The sequence below is a fragment of the Calypte anna genome, chromosome 15, assembly GCF_003957555.1.
Source record: "Calypte anna isolate BGI_N300 chromosome 15, bCalAnn1_v1.p, whole genome shotgun sequence".
NCBI classification, from domain to species: domain Eukaryota; kingdom Metazoa; phylum Chordata; class Aves; order Apodiformes; family Trochilidae; genus Calypte; species Calypte anna.
The window spans coordinates 6272890-6297799 of NC_044261.1; the positions used below are offsets into that span (position 1 = coordinate 6272890).

Consider the following 24910-nt stretch of genomic DNA (forward strand, 5'->3'; position numbering starts at 1 on the left):
GTAAACCACCTCTGCAGCCTTTGAATTGCGACCAAGACTGGAACATTATTTGGGTGTCCTAATAGCCATATCAGATCAGTGTTAAGCTTAACTAATCTCCTCATCCACCCACAGCCTTGCCTGTAGAGCTAAACTGGATTTTTCTGTGGCAAAACACATTGCCACAACACAAAAAGAAAAAAAATAAAAATATTATAATCTTGAGGGAGACAGAACAAATGGAACACTGATGAATTTTTAAACCTGAACTCTAAGAACGCCACTTCTTAAATAAGTTATGCCTTTTTCTAGGGCATACAAACTGATTGACAACAAATCTAATCACTCATCTCATAAGGAATGTGCTTGCCAATGTCTCCCACTATTAAGCACCAAGGGAGGTTTGTCTGGCACCAAGACAGAAGAACAGCTTCAGTCCAAACAGCTCCCCAAGAGATTATCCCTGTTAAATCATATTTAACTGCTTCCTCTGCATCTCACCCCTTTCTCTCCCAGCCCCACACCAAAAGCCAGGGTTTAAACCAAGCATCACAGGAAACGTGTGAAGAGCCCTGAACAGAAGCCTGGATCTCAATGTTATGGAACCCCAGAGAGCAAAAATGTGACAGCAGGAAAGAAACTGTGCGGGAGGTCTCTGGATGACTACAAGTTCACTTGAACACCAAAAGACACAAACAAGCCAACAAAGCCAGAGGCCACTCCATCTGCTGTAAATCTTCCAAATGGAAGAGATCCCAGCAGAAAGACAATTTTCCCAAGTGCAATCCAGTTATTGTGCTATTTCAGCTACTCAAGAGAGTTCACAAATAGCCTTTTCCCCATAGTACTCCGTTTACTTCACACATTCTCTGTTTATTTCATAAGATTGAGCTTACAACCACTACTTGCACATGGACAGACCTCACACACACTGTAAGACAGCAGGTAGATTTTCTAGGCCAGTTTTAAACTAGTAATATGCCTTAAAAAGAGAAGACAAAAGAAGAAAGATGAAAGAGAGCACTTGGTTATTAGGAAAAATGCTGAGTAAGAACACTTCATCATCTCTACTTGGCATGCTCATGGTGACTGCTAGGACAAACTGTTCAGCTCCTGTATCCACAGCTGTGGAAAGATGTGGATATACTGCAGTGGGCTCAGAACACTGAGCAGCTGTAAGAATAGGGTCAAAGATGTCTCATCCATCCGTGTGATTCAAGCTTTTCACATCAAAAAGGTCAATGAGCAATTTGATTACAGTTCAAGTGCCTAAAGGTATAATGAAAGTCAATAGAGAGCCCTTCAGTCTCACAGCTAAAGGTTTAACTAGTTCCAATGTCAGGGAGCTGAGGGCTGACAAGACACACACATTTTGTTTTAATTTTCAGACAGCAAATCTAAGTGGCACAAGTAAGAAAAATTCTAAAAGTTTTCATCACCATGTAACAAGTTGGGCCTATTTATTTTTAAGAAACATGTTTGTTTATTAGAAATCTGGTAGTGTAGAGGTGCTCATGAGCATGCACACAAAGTGATTGAAAGAAAAGGGGGAAAAAATAAGAGATGAGGCACTGTCACCTAGAGAATTCAAGGGAAACCACTGGGTCCATTCAATGTACAGAATGCTAAGCACCCACAGTCTGACAATTTAGCAAGGACTGTTATTACTGGGTGATGAGCATTTATCTCAGAAAAGCAATTTAAGTTAAGGTGGAAGTGACTTGCTCGGAATTAAATATCTCACTAGAAAAGTAAAATAGCTCTCAATTTCTCATTTCAACGTTTGGCTTGTTTTGTTTTACATCAGCTCTGGCTGATATTCCCCAGGCTTGCTGGAAATATCCATCTTTGTATGATCACTCCTATTGGCACTGTATATACAGTCAGCATTTCTGGATTAAAGCATTTGAATTGTAAAATACAATCACATTTACCAATCACCCCATTATTTACATAGGACCTTATTAATTTTTCTGGTGTGTGTTTGTTTGGCACTTCACAATGGAATTCAAATATGATAAAGGTTAAGACAAGATGCAGCCCTAGAGCCAATAATCCAAGTCACTTTCAAACAGGTTCTCAGAGGGCTTTTCAGAGAGCCTTTTCTCAATTAAATACACAGAGATAACAACAAGAGATGATACAGGATGAAATTAAGGACTTGCTGTTAGTGAGCACCAGGCAGAAAACAAGATTCATTTTTTTAATAGTATGCTTCCCTACAGTTGGTAAGACAAGCTGCAAGACTGCTGTATCAACTCAGGGACAGGACAGCAGTGTTTCACTCCCACTCCTTGTTGTCTTTTGCCAGGAAAGGGAATCTCTAATTTTTCCAGAGGAGCCCTGCCAAGCTGAGGCTGCAAATAGGATACAGTGTGCTAGTAAACTTCTAGCCAGCTTGCTCAGACCCAAGCCAGAACTCTTCAAAGTACCTAAATTCCCTACCAAGGGAATTCCCTACCAGGCTGGCAGTAGTGACTACCTTGCTGTCAAGCAAACCACCTCCTGTGTTAGGCTCTTTGTTAGTTAACATTATACAGGATATCATATTTATCTCTTCTGGCAGAATATGCAGCATCCAGGTACCCAGCCTTGCCTTCTTTCCTTTATATAAGAGGAACTGCTTCCATTAACATGCACTCCACTACTAAAATTTTGGCAGAAATAAACTGGTTCTTCCAGTGAAACTTTCCAAAGTGCATTAGAGGAACAAAGTTCTTTGTAAAGTATTTGGAGTCCTCGTATCATCTATACACACAGCTGTCGTTCTCAGAGTTCAAATGAAGTCGTCTTGTTTTTCTTCCAGCTCTTCACAAAGAATAAACAGTCAGGCATCCCACCCACCTTTTTTTGAGCAATTGGACAGACTCAATCAGAACAAATTCAGAAGCATGAAGCCCACACCAGTGATGAACAACCTGCCATAAATACTGCTCCTGCCTCCAGGACAGCCTGAGCACAGCACTGGAAATGTCCTCAGCAGCACAAAGATACCTCCAAAAGGCACTGCTGGACACAAGTCAGGTTTGCTGGACTAGCAGATCATTCATAATGATTTTCTTAACAAATCAAGACATCCAAGAACAGTCTGACAGAAATCCACAATGCTCCATAGCTCAACTCATTAAATCAGGCAGTACAATAGTTATCAACAGATAAAATAGAGAGACTAAATTTGGCAGAGAGGAGGTGCAAAAGCAATGCTTGGAGCCAGAAGCAGACTGTGAAAAGATGGGCAGAGGAGAAAAGCATTACAAAATGCATGAGTCTATCTAGGGAGGAAAAAACCCAAAACCCAACAACAAAACAGAAGCGTGGCAGGGAAAAGGGAGAGGAGAAATCAGGGGAAAATGAGAAAAGCAAGAATCCATGCATGCAAACAGCAAGTATCATGTGAAAGGCAAATCACTGGCTTTCACATGAAAAAAGAAAAAAAAAAAAAAGAAAAAAAAAAAAAAAGTGGTAGGAAAAGGGGAAGAGGGGGGCAGGCATGAGAGAAATATTTCAGTCTTTCATTTTATCACATTAACAGTGCTATAGTTCACCATATATATCTTTTGACAAATAGTAGCTCTTTTCACACATGGCAGTATATTAAGATTTTTTTAAGGTTTTCCAAACAATGCAATGTCATTCTTTGGCTTTTTATGTGGTTTGCCTGGACTCTGTATCTGTGGCTAGGCTCTCATTAGATGGGTATCTTGCTCTGTTACTTAATGACAGGGAAGATATTGTAATACAAGAAACCTGACCAGCAGCCCAGCATTCAATTTTACACAACACTCACAAGTAACATTATATATAATGCCTTGCTTGTGACTTACTTATACTTCTACAGACATTCAGGACGTACCAGCTGTGTGTCAACTGTTCCATACCAGCATGTACATTTAGCACAATTCATTTAGGAAAGGACAGAAAGAATAATTTTGAAATTGGCTCAGAGAGCACAACTCCAGATGTATCACAACCCATCTCCCACACTAAAAGCTCTCCTGTCAGCCACACCATTTTCAGGCTCCCAGCAGGCTGTCTGACTGCATCTTCACACATAAGCTCAGGATGGAAAGAACACTGCCCTAAAGCCACAAATACCAGGGAAGTGCAAGAACAACACGAAGACAGAGCCAAATTAATAAATCTTGTTTAGAAGGGATGACAGTTAGCAAGTCAGGAAGAGCAAATGTAACAATTTGGGTGGAAGACAAAGATATCCATCCTAAACAGCAAATTCTGTTTAACACCAATGAACACTTCACACACCACAGGTGGAAATCCAGTCTGCTTCTACACTTTATTCAATTATCCATGTCAACAGTGACCAAACACACCACTATTTAAAGCTTCCCACTATTTATCAGTTCACACACAGAGAAATTATATCAACTTCTGAATAAGAAATCATCAGCAACTCTGAAAAAAAAAAATCTAATTTTTTTCCCCCCTAAGAAATTTAAATGCACCACAGCTCTACTTAGAAAATTAAAGGAAACTTAAGGATAACCGTATAATTCACTTAACAAAAGCCACCCAACATATTATAACAGGCTCTTTGAAAACATCTCAAATGTGTTTGGAAGCCCAGAAAATATACTGGATAATGGGTTCTGTATACCCTCAGCAGTAGATGTTACAGCTATTCTTAATCCTAGCTTTGTAAACCCTGTAGACATAATTCATTGAGCTTTTGGACCCCTAATATTTTGCAAAGCACTGCAGTTTGCTGGCTTATAAACATGCCCTGCCAGCTCTCTGGGTAGAAAGATTTCTGCTGACTTCACATATCATTTTCAGTTGTACTCATCAGGGATTAATAATTTTCCCTGATAAGGATATAAGCTGCAAGTACTAAGTAGAAAAACTTATGCATGTGTCTGGAAAAGGCTGGCAACATTTTGATGGGTGATATTTGACTATACTCACAGACCATACTCATTAAGCCATTAAATATAAATTGTACTAGGGTACTTCATTGAAAAGTGAAAGGCACATAACAACCCAGAAGTAACTGCATACTATATAGCATAGCTTAGAGCACTGAATCACATTCTGGAATTACCAATTTCTTATTTACTATTCCCTAGTTATAGGTATACTCAGTTTTCTTCTTTAGAAGAGGAAACAGGACATGTGGCAGCTGTTGTATCATACTTATTTATCAATGACCACATATATTCCAACACCAGTAACAGAGACTTTCTTCTCAAGTAATTAATCTCAAGAAAATCAAACTTTTTGACAAGCTGCTGAAGTAAGTCCTTCTCCAACCCAGATACCTGCTGCTTTTTAGAGGAGACATTTAAACTGGGAGAACTCTACTTTCTCTGACCCATTGTGAGCAGTTGTGATTCCACCAGTGGCACAACTTCAGAAGGTAGATGGGGAAGGCATGAGACAAGGCTACACAGCTGGGCAATACACCATTTGTGTCCAGCCCCACTGCCTGCATTCATTCTGCCAGGCATTAACAGTACAGAAAAGAAGTCATATTCACCATTAATTTTATCTGCAAGACAAGGTCAGGTTGTCCCACACTAATGATGTTTTGAAAATCCCCAAAGCAAAGCTGGCAGAAAAAGCCATATAAATACGTACAGCAATCAAGCACTGATGAGGCACTTCACTATATCCTTTGTTAAGTTTAGATAGGACATTTAAATGTCAAGTATCAGACAATTTTACTGCTTTTAAAAGACAATTGATCGAATCGTTTTCTCATTATAAACACACCTTACAACAGTCACTTGTCCAATGGAAGTGAGATCATCAGATAAGGCTCTGCAAGCTTTTATGAAGAAATTTCTCCTTTTTCACATAGTTGCATATACACAAGAAATTAGACCGTTTTTCAATGAAGAGATGTACTTATGTAATGAGAAGAACCCAAGAAACCATAAAGGGAGACACTAACTTCAGCATTTCTGGCTCAGTCCTCTACCAGTAAGGTCACATCTCACCACACTGCCAATTCTGAAACACTGACATCTTTTGCAATGAAGGTGATTTTCTATCACAGGCCATTTGCATTCCAATAAAAGGTTTCTATCTTTATACTCAGCAGGAAGTAAGAATACAAATCCATATAATTAGCTTAATGGAGTTTTACACAGTGAAAAAAAACCAACCCAAAACTTTAGAACAAATCACTGGGTTGAACCGCTTCAAGACTGTTATTTTCACACCTGCTGCAATGCCATAATTGAAGAAATCATCAGTGAAATCCCCTGCCTATAGCATTAAGGAGCATTTCAAGTCTCAGCAGTTAAGAAAGTTCAAATGGTCAGTAGCAAATACCTTTTGTTAACCACTTATATCTTGCTACTACTGACAAAGATTCATAAGAGAACTAATTCACTGGCCAGATCAGATGGAAAGATTTTAAGAACTTTACTACCCATCACTATAACACAAGCATGGGCTTATTATTGTCTCTCTTGGAGCTATGATCTTGATGACAGACAGACAAACTTCTTTCTAAAAGCTGATAAATCAAGTGAAGGCTAAATTCAGCTACATTGCTCTGCAATGTCTATTAACTATCCAGTCTACAGCACTCTAGTGCAGTACCACATACAGACACAAACAAAGCTGTTCCATATGAAGAGGAAGGCACTGATAATATGCTACTCATTCATGCAACAGCCCTTTTTTGAAAGTGTGTGTATATGCTTCAATACACAAAATAGCTATATTCAGAGTGGATAATTCCCCATGCACAGCACTGATGAAGTGTGCTTCTCAAAACAAAGACACCATAGACTGCCAGGAGCTGGCCAGACTCAGCTAAGCACTCCACAGGGCAATGGTGAAAAACTGGCATGTGTTGACAACAGTTACATGTGAGAATGCTGGTGGCTAAGAGACAGCCTAAGCAGGAACTGTAGTCTGCTTTTCTAAAAGCCTGGCAGCAGTACTTTAGAGGGGGCAGTCCCCAGTACAACAAGAAAATAACAAGTGACAATTCAGTAAAGCATGTTAACTACCCATTCATGCATGCATGCAATCTTGGGCCAAACAACAGAGGATGTGCTGAAAGATTTTCTCCAGAGGAAAAGTGTTTAATAATTAATATCTACTGAGTTAATTGATTCCCCGTATGCTCTGCTGTTTTCTAAGACTGCAGCCCTCCCAATATTCCTGAAAGGTGTCAGTTGTGCTGACTATCCAGGAAGCTCATCAGGGCTTTACAGGCAATTAAAAAAACTAAAGCTTTTTCCATCAAATTCAACATGTGTCCATCTACGCAGAAGTCACAAAAAATGCATTTAAAATCACCAACCATAATCACTTTAAAACTAACAACAACAACAAATATAGCCAAAAAACCTCACCTGAGACACAAGATGCCATTGACTCATTCTACAGATGAGGCCACTGGGTGATCTACTGGTCCATTACCTGCAGTAACCCTGGCATTTCTTTCACACACTTGCACTCTTTACACCAACCCAACAGCTGGTACCACTACTACTGAACTGATCTTTACATACACCATGTCCTCTGCTCCTCCTCCCTCTCTTCAGTACAGGAGAGGTATTTTTGGATTGTGACTACACCTGGCACAAGTCTGCACAGTGACATCATTTTTCTAATGTTATCAATCTCATTGAGGGACTTTTTTCAACACACATCAATGTCAGCTGGCAGGCCCACACCTCTGGTTGTTCCTGGTATAGTAATCATCCTTTGTCAGCCTTTCTGTATATGCTCAGACCGTAGTAGCAGAGGAGGAAGAGCAGCACTACAACCACCCTCTGGTAAAGGTTGCTAGCACAGTTTATGCATTCTCACCTTGAAGACAAATCACTCACCACAATGTTCTTCCTCCACTGTGGTACCACCTCTCCCAAGCCCCCTACACGCACCTACGTAGTACACACAGCCCAGCAAACTGTCAGATTAAGGGAGGAAATACCCTTTACATCAGGCTGTCTAAAAGATTCAGAGGCCTTTGATGTTCATTTCATTCAGATCTCTAATTTCAGCATTCCCTCACCTACACATTACCCACTCAGTCCAATTCAGAGACTTGAAGAGCAACAACAGTAATTACCACACCCAGTGGTCAACTCATACTACAGCAGCAGCATCTGTGACAAAGATAGCTGCCCCTGATCTCTTTCAGACATACTCTAAAGTCCCCATCTATAGCAGAAAAGCACTGTCCCAGATAAATTAAAACACTGTGCTCCAAGGTTTTACTACCATATCAGTACAACACACTGGCTGCTGCAAGCTGAGCATGCCCACGGACCTGTTTTACTATTGTGTGGACAGAAAGTGCTCTCACATCAGAAAGGTCTTAAATGCAGCCATAACCCCATCCTTAAGACCTCAAGAAAGTAAAACTGAAAACAGCTTAGCTGCAGAACTCCAACAAGACAATTCTGCTCAAGGAAATTGTTAAAGCAGAGTACACATTTTTAATACATATAAAACATTTTTAATACACATAGGTGCGATTGTAATGTGTTCAAAACTAGATTCCTACAGGGCAAGTTGTCATTAGGTCATGCTGGTAAGAAACAGAAAGGCCTCTAGAGAGTCTAGAAATCACATTCCTGTATCAGAAGCCTTGCTTATAATCATTTATGTACAAGTACTTGGTAACTCGAAAAAAAAAAATTAAAGCTACCCTCATTCAGAATAACACTTGCCATGAAGCAAGCTGCAAATAACAGTCAACAGAATCTACACTACTTATCAAACATATTTTCATTTTATTCTGGGCATGTGACAAACAAGACTTTTGAAGTGGTCAGTGCAAAACATTAAAACACAATGAAGTGGTTTGGAATGCAGCAAACAAAAAAGGTGGGAAGATTTCTCCCGTCTGGGAGAGTTGTTTCTGAAAGATTTGCAATGTGCCACAAGGAACTAGGTGGTACAGTACTTCATCTGTCTGAAAGATGGCAAATCTCTAAAAGCTATGAACTGCTCCTCTTTAATTCAGAGTATCTGTCCTCTCCAATGATCAAATCCTTTGACATTTCATGTAGGAGGAGGTATTTCTCTTTCAGAGGTTCGTAAAAGGCATATGACAACAAAAAAGATAAATGTTCCATTTCCAGCCACTCTGATACAGCATAAGCCTACACAGAGGATTTGAACCAGCAGTACCCACAACATCACATCAGTAGAACCTCAGTAAACCCCTTGTGTACAGACTGAGCTGTTCCTAGAGGTACCCATTTGCTCTTCAAGGATTCAGGCTTAAGGGGATCTTTTCCACACAATTCCTTTTGTTTTGGTTCACTACCCTGCACGGAGACATGAAAAAGACTTCATAACACATTTGTTGTCCACCTGGAAGACATTAATGATTCATTTCCAAGCAAATCAAATATAGATAGCTCTTAGGCTTTCCTCTGTTTCTGCATTGCTTGCCTTGAAGAAAAAAAAAACTAATGATGTAAAATCCAGATAAAGATACTTTAAAAATTGCAATATTTTTCAGCATCAGCACAGTAGCTGGGGAGTCAAAAGTTTTAAGCAAAAAACATAGATTAGGAGATACAATTTTAAGTACACAAAGTGCATGTTAGACCAAACCTTGTCTTCTGTCATTCATGGTGACCATCATACAGTGGATTAGTTTGCAAAGATAATTTTCACTGGATTTTATAAAACCAGACCAGGTGAAAAAACAGAAGATGTGATTTGTACTTCCAGCCTCAGCCCTAGGAGAAGACACCAAGGAGCAAGTGAGGACTTACACGAGGTCCATCCCAAAGGAGGCTGTGCATGCAGAGACATCCACCATGACTCCCCACCCAGTCCTTTGAAAGCTGTCAGATTTTTCTTTCATATCTGCAATGCAGCTCTGGGGAATGGCTTAAACTATCTGAAAAGGCAACCAGCAACAGAAGCAACACACACACACACACACACACACACACACACTTCACTAAGAGCCAGCTCAGAGAGCTCTGGCTCTTAAGGTGTTTCAGAGGAGGTTGAGCAGGCCCTGAGAAGCTAACCCATCTCAAGTGCCATAACATGAAAGCATCTGCCAAAGGGAGGGGGAAATACCAATTAGGGATTGGTAAAAAGGGAAAAAGCCACAGCTACTTTTTATTTATCCATAAATCCACATTTTGTGCAGTCAGGGGAACCAAGCCATTTGATTTAGATCTGTCTCCCCGTTCTTGAAAAAGAAAATACTGTTCAGGTTTTTCAAGACAGAGTTAAAAGAACTTCCTGCAAAGATGTCCCCAGACAAAAAGTGCTAGAGAATTCTTACAAGATATATATAAACCAAAAATTCTCAAAGTTTCTGACTCCAACTTTTGCTTTCACAGCACAGGTTGTCAGATGAGTTCTTGATGTCTTTTGTAGTTGTACATTACCTGGAGGCTGACTGTAGGAAAGACACAGTTATAGCTTCTCAGAGCAACTCCTAATGCAAATACTCTATCCTGACAGAAAAACAAGGCTCTTCTGAAATAAAACTGAACCACTCGTAATGCAGTGCAATTACTCTGGAATGAAGTCACTTTTAATAATAATAAAATCCACGCAAGAACAACTGTAATGGATCAATTTTGCACTGGAAAAGTCTACACAGACCAGAACAGCTTTTCTGTCCCAAATTCACAAGATATTTTCTTTAGGATAAAAACTTGCAATATGAATTCAGGAGAATATCCAGAAAACCTTTGACCATTTGATATTTAAAACACAGAAAATACTAAGTACAAAGAAAAAAAATCAGTCAAGAAGCAGCATTAGGAAGGGTACTTAAATGATTTGTTTCCTGCCTGAAATTTGCCTCCTGATGGAGCAATCTACAACAATAAATGACAAAAGTGTTTTTCCCATTCAGTTACCATTCCAGATCTCTGAGGTGTCCTGGAAACAGTGGGAGGTAATAATCTTAGCAAAAAAAAAACCAGCTGGATGACTAAGGAATGCAAAGTACCAAACTGCTGGACTGTTTTAATAAGGAAAGGTCAGGTGAACATGCACATATACAATGCAAAAGAAGACAGGGAAATAAAACTGCTTGATTGATCTGATTTAACACTGTTGAAAAACAATTCACAGCTAGGGATTTACTAATGACATTCTCCCAAGACAGGCTTCACATGACAGCTTTATTGTGTATCTCTGGTAACACCTTTAAAAAGAAAGCCAAACCAAACTTTGATCACATAGAGAGCATCCACTCCCAGTACTGGTCTGTGCAGAAAGAGCCAACACCCTCAGTGTTTTTCCCTTTGTTATTTAAAAAAAGAGGGACAGTTTGCTTCTGTAACATACCTTCAATAACAGAAACTCAGTCTCATTAAAGCTTTTCCAGTAATCAGAATTACCCTAGCATTTTCTCAGAAAATACATTGAGTCTTGCACAGGTAGGATGTTGTATTGCAACAGATAAAGAGAAAACCTGTAGAATTGAGCTCAGGGGTTTACAATTGGTAACTGCTAATCTTTTTCATTGAGAGAGGTAGTGGGCTACATGTGGAATGAAAGGAATAAAGGAATGAAAGCTAAAGCTTGCAAGTCTTTTAAAATTATCTGTACTGAGTAAGAATCACAAAAGCCATGCATACAAAGAGACTAGCAGGTTTGGTTAAGCCAAAATCCACACTGATCAGGAAAAGACACTAGGATACTGGCAGAAGTCCCAGCACGAATGATTTCCAGTCACCAGTCACCAGGTGTGACATATATGAAGTCCTAATAGCTGACCAGAGGTTAGCAGAAGACTCCAGCATAAGCAGCTGGGTCTCAGGCCTAAAAACTAATTGAGGGAAAAGAAGTATCAGCTCAGAGACTGGCAAAAATTAACAGAGATGTGTACTCTAAGAGCACCTGGAAAACTGTGACAGACAGTAATAATCTAATTAGACAGTAAGTCATACATAAACTTTTGATGAATTGGTGATCTCTGCTACTGTATGAAAGAACCTGAGAATGTTTTGCCATTTAAGAAAACCAAGAAAGGAATTTCAGAAGTTCCATGTGAGTCACAGTCTCTAACATTCCCCTTCTAAAGGAAGCAAATGATTGTGCTGTCCTTCCACTGCAAGCCACGATACATTTTAATGAATAAACACCACAAACAGAAAAAGAAAGGGGGGAAAAAAAATCCCTTCTGCTTGAGCGTAGCTAAAGATAGAACGAGCTACCTCGATTCACTGAAATGGAATCAGCTCTAAGCCCTGCAACTAGGATTTGTCTACTTTGTTAATTACTCTGCTACTTATCTAATTCATTATGAACATCTAAATAATAAACTCTTTCAGCATAAACTGAGATTAGAGACACTGAAGACACCTATTTAGACTATCTAACCTTCTGCTCACTGTGAATCTGTCCCCTGCAGCCTCATCCCCTTGAGACTACTCTGTCATACCACAGCTCAGCTTTATGAAAGCTTTCTCTATCTAACATCAGTTCTTTGTGTGAACTTTTGGGGTGGTTACCTCTGATTTTCCAATTTTATTTCAGGAAAAAAGGTCACCTTCCAGCATCAACAAGGACGACATCGTGCAAGGGAGAGAATATGTGAACTGCTATACTATTCATCCACGTTTCTTTTTCTCAACTGTTGATTTAAAATTCAGTATTTTGCATACAGCTGCAACAACTGCTCCTCTGAAAAACAGGGTTTCTATAAATACATAGCAGAGAGCTCACTTGGGAAACAAGTGCAACACACCTCTGAGAAGGAATGAGGGATTGCAGCTGCACCTCCCACGTGCCCTCCATTCTATCCACCATCCACTCCCTTTGAAAAAGGCAAGGGACTTCAGATTGCCTTTAGAAAAAGACAATCTTCATTTCACCTTTCTGTGCTTTCATTTCAGCATGACATTTACATAGCTCAGAAGATAACTACACCTCTTCTGGCACTTTTGACATATGATTAAGTATGCCTCAAATTGGGGTATTTTCACCTTTCTTGGAGATGGTAATTGAAGCCAGCACATACACTGGCCTGAGAGGTAGTAGCAGTTCAAACATGACTTTCTTCTATTCCTGCAGTGACCTAATCTTCAAGGAGAGTAAAATAGCTGGAGCCTTGGAGAAAAATAAAAGCAGGGAAGTGACTGTGAGCCTTTCACTTTGTGAACAAGCCCATGACAAGCTCACTCCAAGTGGCAAAACAGAATTGGAACAAACCAAAACAAAGCCACAGCCACACTTAAGTTCCTGCTAAGGGAGTGGTGTTTTCCTCAAATATTTCCAAACAGCAGAGAGAGTGGGTGGGTGTGGGCAGCCAAACCCTTCAGTACAAATGGTTTATTTAAATAACTCCTTTAATTGCCCTTCCTCTCACTGCTGTTTTTACCCGTGAAATTATTTGTGCTCTGAGAAGGGGTGAGTCTGTAGCACAGCTAACACCAATTTCTCCATTTCTGTAATAAAAGCTTCTTAAGCTAATAATGAATTAAAGCATTAAAAAGCAGTGAAGTGATTTTTCAATTAGCAATAGCATAGGAACTGCCAAATGGTTTACTCTTGACTGTTTACTGAGCACCTGAAATGATTCAGATCATTACTTCCAGCAGGCACCAGTGATGTTAAACTGAAGATTTATGCAGGAGGCAAAACCTGGTATTGTAATATAGCCACAAAAATAAGTGTACAATGTAAAATTTATATAAACAATACACTTTTCTAAGAAATTATAGTAATTTGGTCGTTAGAGGGCAAAAAGACTAAAATCTGGCCTAATATTTTTAGGATAAGTAGGGTGGACTTAGAGCACACCAAATGACAATTAAACAAAACCCAGCAATCTTGGTCTGCTAATTTTTGCCTCCTAGCTGCTGCATAGGCACATTATTTAGGGCACCTGTGTTACTGGGAAAATGCTCTTCTGTACACACACAATTCTGTGGACACCTTTGACCTGCAGTGAAGGGCATAAAGGATGCTCAGGCCAGGAGAACCTACTTGACTAATGCCCCAGATGGGGCACTGAGAGGAAAATTAATCTACAGCATAATTATTAAATACATGTGGTCCATCTAAGTGAAGCACCAAGCTTGGCTCATGCAACCAATGTACAATTAAGTATCAAGGTAAGCAAAGTGCTGGAAGAAAATTTCTCAACTGAATGTCAGAAACCAGGATAAGTAAACCATCATAGTGAAGGGCACCTTTGAATTACAATTCCATTGTTAATCCACAGATTCTCAGCCTCCTCACAAAACTGGGAAAAAAATTAAAAACTTAAAAATCACTTTCTATCTTGATGATGGGCAAATAAGATGGGCTGCATGCTGAATGCAGTGTGTCAACAGTAGCGGTGAGAGTTGAGCTCAGCCCTCTCAACCCACTCCTGTACCTCAAGAACCATTCTTACCTTTCAAAAAATTAATTTTCCATTAACTCATGGGATTTACTTCCAGGCTATTTGTTAACACCCACTTTAAAATATCTTTTAGCAATTTCAGAAAGCCTAACTCAGGACAATACTGGAGCAGCTACCCTGAAATGAGACGCCCAACCTTAGTGATGCAGGAGAGCTTTCCTAAGACTCATTTAGCTATCACCTACACTGGCACATCTCAGGCACAGCTCTGCTAAATCCATGTCATTGCAACAGCACAAATGAAGGAGCACACTACTTCTGCTATGGTAAAACAATCAGAAAAAAAAAAAATCCAACTGGAAGCTTTCAGAATTTTTTATGAGTGTTATACTGCTCTCCCCTACCTCTGAAATGGTTCAGGAACTCACACAAACATATTCAAAAACACGTATTTGAAAAGACAGAAGCATGTTACAGAGTTTGTCCTGGAGGCACAAAACAGAACTGGGTCAGAAAATTGGGTAAGGTTTGACTTGCCCAGGCCAACACAATCAGACAAAAAATGAAATTTTGATTGGATTATGGCCATGCTGGCTCCAAGCAGTTATCTCCTACCCTGACTTCAGTACAGAGTGTCTTGGACCATGACACTATTGTGCTCTGCATTTTGAAGAGGATGTGCTTGGTTCCATCCCTTTGCCTTTGCACATGCATGGCACATCCCTTCTTCATTTACCAGCAAAGAGGAAAACACTTCCATATCCTCAGCCCAAAAATCAGCTGGTATTTGACAACAGAAGCAAAAGCACAGCATACAAACGCCATCTTAGAGCAGGTTCTTTCACCTTCCCTCTTGCCACACCAAAATCCACCTATGTTGGTACTGCTGTTTGTATCACACCCTACAGTGAACACAAATGGAGCTCCGAGCTTCCTGCTTCTCACCATTTAAATCAATCAATTTTGAATACCACAGGTACCTGAATACAAGATGACTTCCAGAATGGTTCACCCTACACTGTTTTACTTTTCCCAAAATTTACACCGCTTCCCTGCTGCTAGAAACAGTCCCAGGGATAGAAATTTTCAAGTCCACTGTTTCTCTGTGATGGGCTTTCTAGTCTCTCCTTTTCTGTTGTTTGGTTTGGGTTTTTTTAGTTTTTATTTTTCTCTCTCATATGAGGGAAGCAGGCAAGATTTATTCCCCCAAAACTGTTTAATCAAAACAGCTGAATGCAGCCAAAAACAGAAAGCAGTGGGAGAGTATCAAAAGTGGATAAATATGGAGGTGAAAGCACAAGGGTGGGACCCTGCTGGGAGCCAGTGTAAGAGCTATTAACACCATGCAGTGAAAACCATGTTTAGACAAACCCTGAGGATCCACATCTGGATGGTATTGACAGAAGTGACCTAGCTGGGAAGTAGGGACAGCAGCAACTCTCCTATACTGCAGGAGATGTCCCAAGCACTCAAAGGCCCTGTTTCCATTCTTATTGTATAACTTGAAATAATTCAACCACTTTCAAGTAAAATTTGACAGTTCACAATCATCATCATCATCCCCTCTATGTCCTGAGAAGTTCCAAACCAGGATTCATCTTAAAGGCTGCTTATTTTATAGAAGAAACTGAGGCACAGACTGTCAACAGAACATCTCCCAGTGTTTCAGTGCCTCCAATGATGCTGAGTTTATGTGACATGTTAGATGCCACATAAGCAAGTAAGTTTCAAGTGCATCAGAGTTTGACACACTGAGTCCTGCCTGTCCTATCATCCAGAGGAGAATCCAGTTCTTTAGCTTTTCAGGCCACTGAAGAGTTAGGCTCATAAAGTTTTTTCTTTATGTGCAGCAAATTTTGTGAAATGTCCCACAAATGAAAGGTTGCCTCTGGAACTCATTTATCAGGAATCTGAGCAATGCTGTACACAGATGTTGCTTATCACTTGAGGCTCCTGCTAAAATCCAACATGTCGTCGGGCTGAAATATGAAGGATTAACTCCACAGGACTTGGAACTGCAGAACTCCCATGAACAGTGACAGCAATTCCCAATTATGGCAATAAGAATATACCAGCATTTGCCAGGAAAATGACCAAAGCAAAAAATTCTACTTTCCTCTGAAGTTTACTGGCATGAAGTGCCTGGCTAGGGAAAAAAAAACCCAACAACTTTCCTCTCACTTTTTTTTTTTCCTTTCATTTAGCTACAGTTCAGGTGTTTTTCTAAACTTTTCCCCATGCCAAAAGCACTTGCTAGTCAATTTTCTTCTCAACATCAGCTACCAGTTTGGCAGCACAGCAGTTCTGATCTCCTGTGATACTTTGAAACAGCAATCTCTCTCTGCTGCTTTATTGCCCATCCTACCTTAGCATCTAATGCCCAACATCCATCTCCTTCAGTATGTGCCTGAAGCACTCATCCTCTCATTTAGGAACAGTGAAAAGCCAGCTCTTCAACCAATACATCAGCATGAGCCATTTTTTCATCCCCTTTCACAACCACCCTTTACAATCATCAAATACAATTCACAGGAGCTCTGCCTCAGAGTTTTTATTACCAGCCCCTTTCAATCATAGGCATTGGGCCAAAATAAATCATTTCACTTACTGGTCCTGGGACCTACTGCCCATCACAGCCATTCTTGGCATACTTGGGTCTACTCTGCTCTGTGTTCTAGGGACTGCTCAATTTAAGATATGGGGGACAGGATGCTATGGGGGACACCTGACTCCACCAGTGGCATAATAGGGAACCTGGGGAAGAGAGATATACAGTGACTAACCCAATACCACCCATCTGTAGAGGCAAACAGATATTTTATCTTCTTTACAAGAAGCTTTATGACCTGTAAGTACCCAGGTTATCTGTATAGGCTCAGTTTCAATTCCACAAAGCCTGATCTCGATTTTTGCTGAACGTTGTTTGGGCTATTAATAGCAGCTTCCATCCCCTTAAAAGTATCAACACAATCTCTCAGATTCTTTAATACAGGCTAACAACAAAGTAAGGTAAAAAGCAAGCAACAAAGGAGACAACAATCCAGCTTAGAGAACCTTACCCTTTAGTTGGCAAGTAAGTGAAAACTCTGCATCTACAAAGGGCAAGTGTTTCACAAACACTCCCTGTCCCTCATTTCTTATTCCTACATACTGAGAAGCTTTTTCCATCAGAATAAAGCCCAACAGTTCAATCTCAACACTAATATGAACTTTTCATGTATTTTCTCCTCTTCCAGATCATGCATGATTTTTAAAAAAAACTTTTTCTAAGGAAAATAAAAGTTCTCTTCTGGTTGCTAAACTGAAGCCAATTCTATGTCCCTCCAGAGGTCAAATCTCAAACCCAGTATTTTGCTACTTCTTTACAATGACATGAGGAAAGGTCTGGCTGTGTAACAAGTATAAAGCCTGCAGAATTCTCCCAGTGATATGAGCATGAGTCCTGCTTAGATGAACATTTGGAAAACAGCATCAGTATGTAGATTTGTTGTCTTACAGCAAATTTTGACATTCTGTTGTACACAGACCAAGGTACCTCTCTTAGGAAGTCTCTTTAGTTCTTTTGGTAGCTCACCAGTTCACTCCTGCCTTTAAATTTTAGTGATCCTCCCAGAAAAACAACTTTCTTCTTTGCATTGTTGGTGCTAATTTCAGTGTAAATTTATCAATAAAAGTGATTCACTATAAGCAATCATTCTTTTTACTACATGGCTTATCATGGCACTGGTCTTGCCATCTGCTGTGCTGGTGAGACTGGCTTGTGCAACAGGATCTGCTGGCAGGCTGCAAGGCAGGCAGCCAAATAGCTGCTGCCCTAACAACATCATCATCTTTCTCTGTTAAAAATACCACATCCTTATCCAAAAAAATTCAGAGCAACTGTTCTCCAACTGAGCCATCCAAATCACTTTGCTACCTTAGCATGAAGATGTATGCCAAGCTTTAAAACAGAATATTTTTGCATTTAAGGATGTCAGGGGCTACACACTGAAACCTACTCGAATATTTGCCTGGGTTGTCAGAAAGCTGAGCACAGAAGAGAGGTCAGTCTGACGCAGTAACAGGCCAGTCCCAGCTAGCTGTCTACAGCAAAGATCCATTCTGATCATCAAAAAGGTGGTTTTACAAGTAAGCTCTTTATGTAATGGTTGAATGATATCCATAAAACTCCACTGATTTGATGCTAATTTAATGCAGACAAAATATATCTCTAAATAGCCCTAGTTTACAGCCTTAATTTTTTTCAAGCTCAAAATGGTTTCCTTCTAGTTTGTAAGACAACATTTTCACAAGCACCCAAGTTGTGCTGATATCCAGTATTTCTCCCACCACTGTAAGCAGGAAAATCTGGAAAGAGCACAATCCTTAACAGAACTCGGTATTATTTGACTTGTAATAAGCAAAGAATCCTTACAGCAACAAATAGATTTCCTCTCCTGTGCATAAGTAAGTATGAACAGAGCATCCATGGTCTAAGAAGGTGATAAAAAATAAAGTGTTTTGAAATCATCTCCCACAACAGCACCTGTAGAGACTTGTATACACAAGTCTACAGGTAGCTGGCACCCAGCAGTGGAAGAATGGCTTATGCTTCAGTCAGCTTCCCTGTAAACACATCCACAACCACCATTCAAACACTTACTAACCCTTTAGACGCTCTTAGCCCTGCAGGGCTCAGATTCCTCAGTATGGTAATGAAAAATAGTACAGTGGACAATAACTTTAACACAGTTGCATCAAGGTAATGCAGTATGAAAACCATATACCCAAGATGTTTTGTCCTACAGCAACACCAAGTATTTTCCATCAGAACAAGGATAGTCCTTAAGTAGCAGAGTAAGATTTCCAGAAATAAAAAACTATCATATTCTGACTAGAAAATAAAAGCATTTACAGATGCTCTTTTGGAAAAAGACAGTTGAGACTAATCCTGTTGTCTGTTCCTGAGGCTTTTGCAGGACAATGAAGATACTTTGGGGACTACTGAAATAAACCTTCTGAAGTAATGACCTATCCTTTTCATGTATGTTTTTGCTAATAAATAAATAGGAATTCTCTAAGTTCTCTTTATTTCTTATTTGTGCATTGTGTCTCTGTTACCTAAAACAGATCTAAATGCAAAATGCTCTCTCATGTTAAAGTATATCAGACATCGTGGGGGAAGAAGAGGAAGGAAAGGGGTTTATGCATCAAGTGAGCTTTTCAATAACCTCATAAAAATGTGCAAGGCAGACAAAATAATTCAGTATGCATTTAAAGTGATCTCTGGCTTTCTACCATGCAATAATTCATCCTTTCCTCAATCCCTCCCCAATCACACAGCCAGGATCCTGGCAACATTTTCACCATGGCTTTTGCTATGAAGACCATGCCACTAATTGCCACTGAGAAGTTATCCACATGTCATAGGGCAGCTCAGGACTTCTTTGAATTACTTGTAACCCTGGTGACTCTACAGAGGAGCTCAGAAACAAAAATTTAACTTCTCTCAAGGTTCACATGCAGAAAGTATACTAAGAGAAATGAGATGCTTCAATTTCTTTGTGCTTTTTTAACTTTTCAAACTTGGGTCAAGTTTCTTCTTCTTCTGGACTTACATTACTTCTGAACACCCAGGTTGCCAACATGACACACTAACCAGCACACACAAAAACAGATCCCAACCTGGAGAGAAAACAAGGATGCAAGAAAATCCAGACATGCTGTTCAGTCTCTCTAGCCTATGCCTGCAGTAAGCAATCTGAATTTGTGTTTCAAGAGGAAAAAAGTAGAACACCCAGTGGTTTTTTAATTTAGTTTTGAATACACTTGTGAGAAGGGTCTGGGGAAGAAGTCCCATGTTGCAATGGGAAGCTTTTTGCCTTACAGCTAGAGAGAAAGCAATCCAACCATTTAACAAAAAAGAAAAACGCAGCAGAAAACAAAAATAGCCAATAGCTCTGAAAATGATCAAGTACAGTGTTATCTTGCACTCTACCTCTTGATTAAGAAAGTGGTTTAGGGTGCTTCAAAGGGTACAGAATTTTATTGAAAAAGCTACTACCTCAGCATTGACAACAAAAGAGCAAAGCCTGCTCTGGGTTCAGTGCTGAAAGGTACCAACCTCAATGGCCTGTCCCCAGAGGATTATCTTTGCAGCCTTCTATTCAATGCTGTTTAACACAACACAGCACACATTTTAGCTGCTAATTCTCCAGTCAAAACAAGCAGGAGAAGCAAATGGATCATTCCTCTCCAGATCTTGATTTTAAACCTACGATCATTTATTTATACACAGCAGCATTCACACCTTCATCCCCAGCAGCCTCTGAAACACAAAACTCAGTAATCCAGCATGGTTTGCATGAGCTTGGCTATATAGTTTGCAGTAGGGTAGAGTCCATAAAAAAACACAAAAAACCCCAAACCAAAAAACCAGTACTCTACAAGGAAGATGAGTGTTTCAAGGCATGTAGCAAGTCTCTCCTAGTGATCACTACACCAATTTTTCAACTGAGCTACAACTGAAAAGCCAATTTAATAAATACCTCTCGTTTCAACAGGCAGAACACCACCAGGCACCAAGAAATGTTGCAGCTCAGCACAAAGATAATGCAGTGATCATTGGGTGGGTATAAAAGAGAGATTATTTTACAATTACAGCAACAATGAAAAAGCAATTTATACAGCAACACACTGATGTACTGGCAAGCGCCTGTCTAAAGGGATTAAATAAAAGTCTGACACAGACTATAGACAGAAGAATGTCTTTAGCAAAAGGTTTATGAACTTCCCTAGACAGCCATATTTCTGTGCAATGACCCTTAAAGAGAGCATTTTGCATTTAGATCTGTTTTAGGTAACAGAGACACAATGCACAAATAAGAAATAAAGAGAACTTAGAGAATTCCTATTTATTTATTAGCAAAAACACACATGAAAAGGATAGGTCATTACTTCAGAAGGTTTATTTCAGTAGTCCCCAAAGTATCTTCATTTCTTGGGTTAAAAATGGCCAAGGAACCCTAGAAGTGACACTGACACTGATAGTTCTTGGGAGGTTCCTGCTTCAGCAGTGGCTTTTCCAGAGTATCTCAGAAGCCCTCAGCAGGGAATGCCAAAAAGAGACCATGAGAGGACAGTAAGCCAGAAGACTGTCTGGATGGCTCACAACATCCCCTGTTGCTGAAGCAACACCCCAGTAGTCTCTGAAAAATATCCACTAAGCAAAAGCAACTTGCAAGAATAACCTGCAGGTGGATCAGGCAGGCTTCAGAGCAGGGAAAATCCAACAGAGAAAGTAAAAATGTGTTTTTGGAAGAGAAATTTGCGTAGTTCAAAGGGAGGGCAGATGAACATTTTTACAAACCACAGAGCTTTTAGCTTTGGTTGATTTATTAAATGGGTCGTCCTCCTTTTACTATCACTTCAGGCAAGAGCTGAATTATTCAATGAGCTCCAGTTGAATGTGTTGTTTCTCAAACGCTTGGGCCACCTCTGGGGGAGGAAGATAGAAAGCAAGGGGAATGAAAACATGTTTAAAAGTTAAAGAATTTAACAAAAGTGGGTCCTATCCATTTACGAGAAGTCTCAGAAGCAGGGAGGAAGTGAGCTTTTCTGTAAGCCTTCTGCTGAGGAAAGTTGTACCACTTAAACACTGCTGTGAACTGGAGAAGTGCAGCTCAGCTATAAAGCCAGAGACCTGAAAACAGCCTTTTCTCTCTCCTACTAGCACAAGGGTGATAACCCTTAAGCTGCTCCAACAAAATAGGATACATGGCTTCAACCTTAGTGATATCAACCATGTGTTTCCATGAATTTGGAAATAAGGACATGCTTTTCACCTGGAAGTTTGCCATCCTTAACAGAACTGTCAGAAGACTTTTACTGGAGTAAAAAGCTGCTTTCTGGTAGTCCTTTGGAGCTTAGAAAACATTTTTGCCAGTCCACACCAAAATGACTCTACCTGGACAGGAAAAACAAGAATGAAGGCAGTCTGTAAGCAAGGCAAACACCAAACTATCAGGCTACTAAAAATTACTTTGCTCTGAATAAGCAGTTTCTGATGGATCACCAGTTCAGGGTTCAGCTTCATAGTGGACTACAGTGGCATTTAATTATTGAAAACACTGGGATGCCAATGTGAACAGTGGCAAATTTTCAGGTTTCACCAGTAGCAGAAGTGGTTGGTCATGAAGTCGCAGAACAGATCTTGCAAAACTCTTCCTGACCTAGAGAAGAGGCAACATTTGGTCTAGAAAAAAAAAGGTTGCTAGAGGAAAGCTAGAGGGAATCCTACAATCATTTGTGCCTACTCAGTAATGAGAGATGGTTGGAAGAAAACATAGGAACCAATCAGTATGTCAAGACAAAACCAAATTGAGGCACACATAAAAAAAAATAAAAATCAATAGAATCAGAAATGTGAAGGGCCCAGCAGCAACTCACTGAAGCCTGAAATACGTACTTCTTTACTACACTAAACAAACAAAAAAACCCTATCAGTTATTTACTCCCTTATGATGTATTTTAATATTGCTCCTAAAGAGCAGATCCGTTGCAAACTGGATATACATCTTTCAAAAATAAAAGTCCAGTTGACTATGGCTTCTTTACTCCTTAAAGACCGTATTAAAAAAAAATAATAAAAGGGGCACATAATGTATAACGACACAACCAGAGCATTTTAACTCAAGTAAATTACAGATTTCCACATATCAGCTAATGCTCAAATATAAAGATTAAAATCAGAGTGCAGCATTAACAGCTATTAAGCACTTTGGACCTTTATAAGGATTTAATATTTTCTTCTTAGCATGAGAGAAATTATACAGCAAGATCATTCCAGACTTCTCCCAATTCTCAATGTAACTGCCACTGAAATGGTCATTTACACAACACAGGTTATGCTCACTAGGATTTATTTCCCATGAAGAATTCCCATTTCTTTCAAACTTTGTCTCATAACAAAACTCTCCATCCCACCTGTTGCATTGTCTTGGGACCTGATTTGCTTCTTCCTGCTACATCCTACATTTTTTTACATCAAAAAAACAGGCAAGATGCTTCTCCAGAAATATTTTCAATATTTATTCCTGTGTCTTGATCTTATTACAAGTTCTTCCTAGCTTTTTCTTTGGTAGCTATTTATCTTCTGTTCAGATGAAGTCTGTCCATTGCAGCAAATACAGGCTCTCTCATTTCTGCAGAAATAGCTTTGATGCAGGAATTCTAAAAATGTGGTTTTAGTTTGTGCATACTCATTGGGGTAACCATTAGTGCAGTGTAAGAATTACTCATTATAGTGATTTCAAAAGGATAGGTTAATAGCCTTCACATTAAATAAATTGATTTATAAAGTTTCTGAATCACCTTTGTAAAACAATGTAATCTGCCTTTTTTTCTTTTTTTTAAACTAAGAACATAGTCTTTTTGTTGTATTCCAGTAAAGCTGCTTCATTGTAACCACACATATTGCACAATGCCAGTTTTCAGGCTCTAGTGTCACTGGGAAGTTCTCACTCCAGTAACTTCCATTCAGTCCTAGCCAAGAGCATTAGAATATGCATTAAGCTGACATGCCTCTACCCAGAGAACAGCACCCTAACCAATCCATTTCAATCAGTTAATGAAGTTTATTAGAGAGACCCAAAACTCAATATTGAGGACATCTTTGAAGTAAGGTAGGATACCATCACTGGGAAAAAAAAATTCACTAATCACACCACCTTTTCAGGTTAGATTTGCCTTTTTTTTTTTTTTTAATTAAGCAGACAAAAATTATGACAGAAATTATGTTATAGTCAGGAAAGAGGCTTATATGAAATAAATAATGCCTTCTGTTTGCAACAAGCTGAGAGCATTTGGTAAGCCTCGCTGTCTCTTCCCCTCTCCCTCTTTTGGTAAGAGCAACACTTACAGTTAATAAATCAAATTTTAGAAGAGATCTCCAGGTGAGCAAGGACTCCCTTCTTGGTGTGGCCAATTTCATGACACCACTGAACAGGAAAATTGATAGGATATGGTGCAAATTAGACAGTGAGCAATTCAGACACCTAATGCTGCCTAAACTTGCACACATTTTTCTTATCTTCACTTTTCGGAACAACGGGTACATAAAGAAGTGCAATACAAGCTTGAGATGCACCTATCAGTAAACTTAATGCAACTTTTATTTTATTGTTTATTTTTATTTAGAACATTTATAGGTTGTTTATAGTCAAATATCTCTCATAGATTTTCAAAAACCTTGGAGACAGCTCCCTCAAAAGATGCATTAATGAAAGCAGCACCAGCAGTTCATCCTCTTTTGGAAGGAGCTGCTAATGCATTTTTAGTGATGAAGAGCATAGGGGCAAAAATATGTTCAAGACTAGTAGCCTGTCTGTCAATTCCTTCTCTGGAGACCAGTTCCTTCAACAAGTCACATGTGGTCACATTTTCTCCTGGCAGTCAGCAGAGGAAGAAGGCTGAGACCCATGAAAGACCTTGACAAGGGAAGTAATTGCTCCAGGGAAAAGGAGCCCCACATCAGCCTGGGAACAGAGGAAGTCAGCTCCAAAAGCTCACTGACAACCCAAGAGGAACTGTCAGGATCTGCTTGCAGGGTTACCTTGTTTACCTGCAATTTCTACAGCATTCACATTCTGCCTGCTCTCTTTGAAACAACACCTTTCAGGTAAC

The 24910-nt window shown here is 39.6% G+C and overlaps 1 protein-coding gene across 4 annotated transcripts in view; it reads right to left on the reverse strand.

The window, feature by feature from the left end:
- The window catches only part of ARVCF (ARVCF delta catenin family member), a 239993-nt gene that overhangs the window by 91959 nt on the left and 123124 nt on the right, over positions 1 to 24910 (reverse strand). The window lies entirely within an intron of this gene.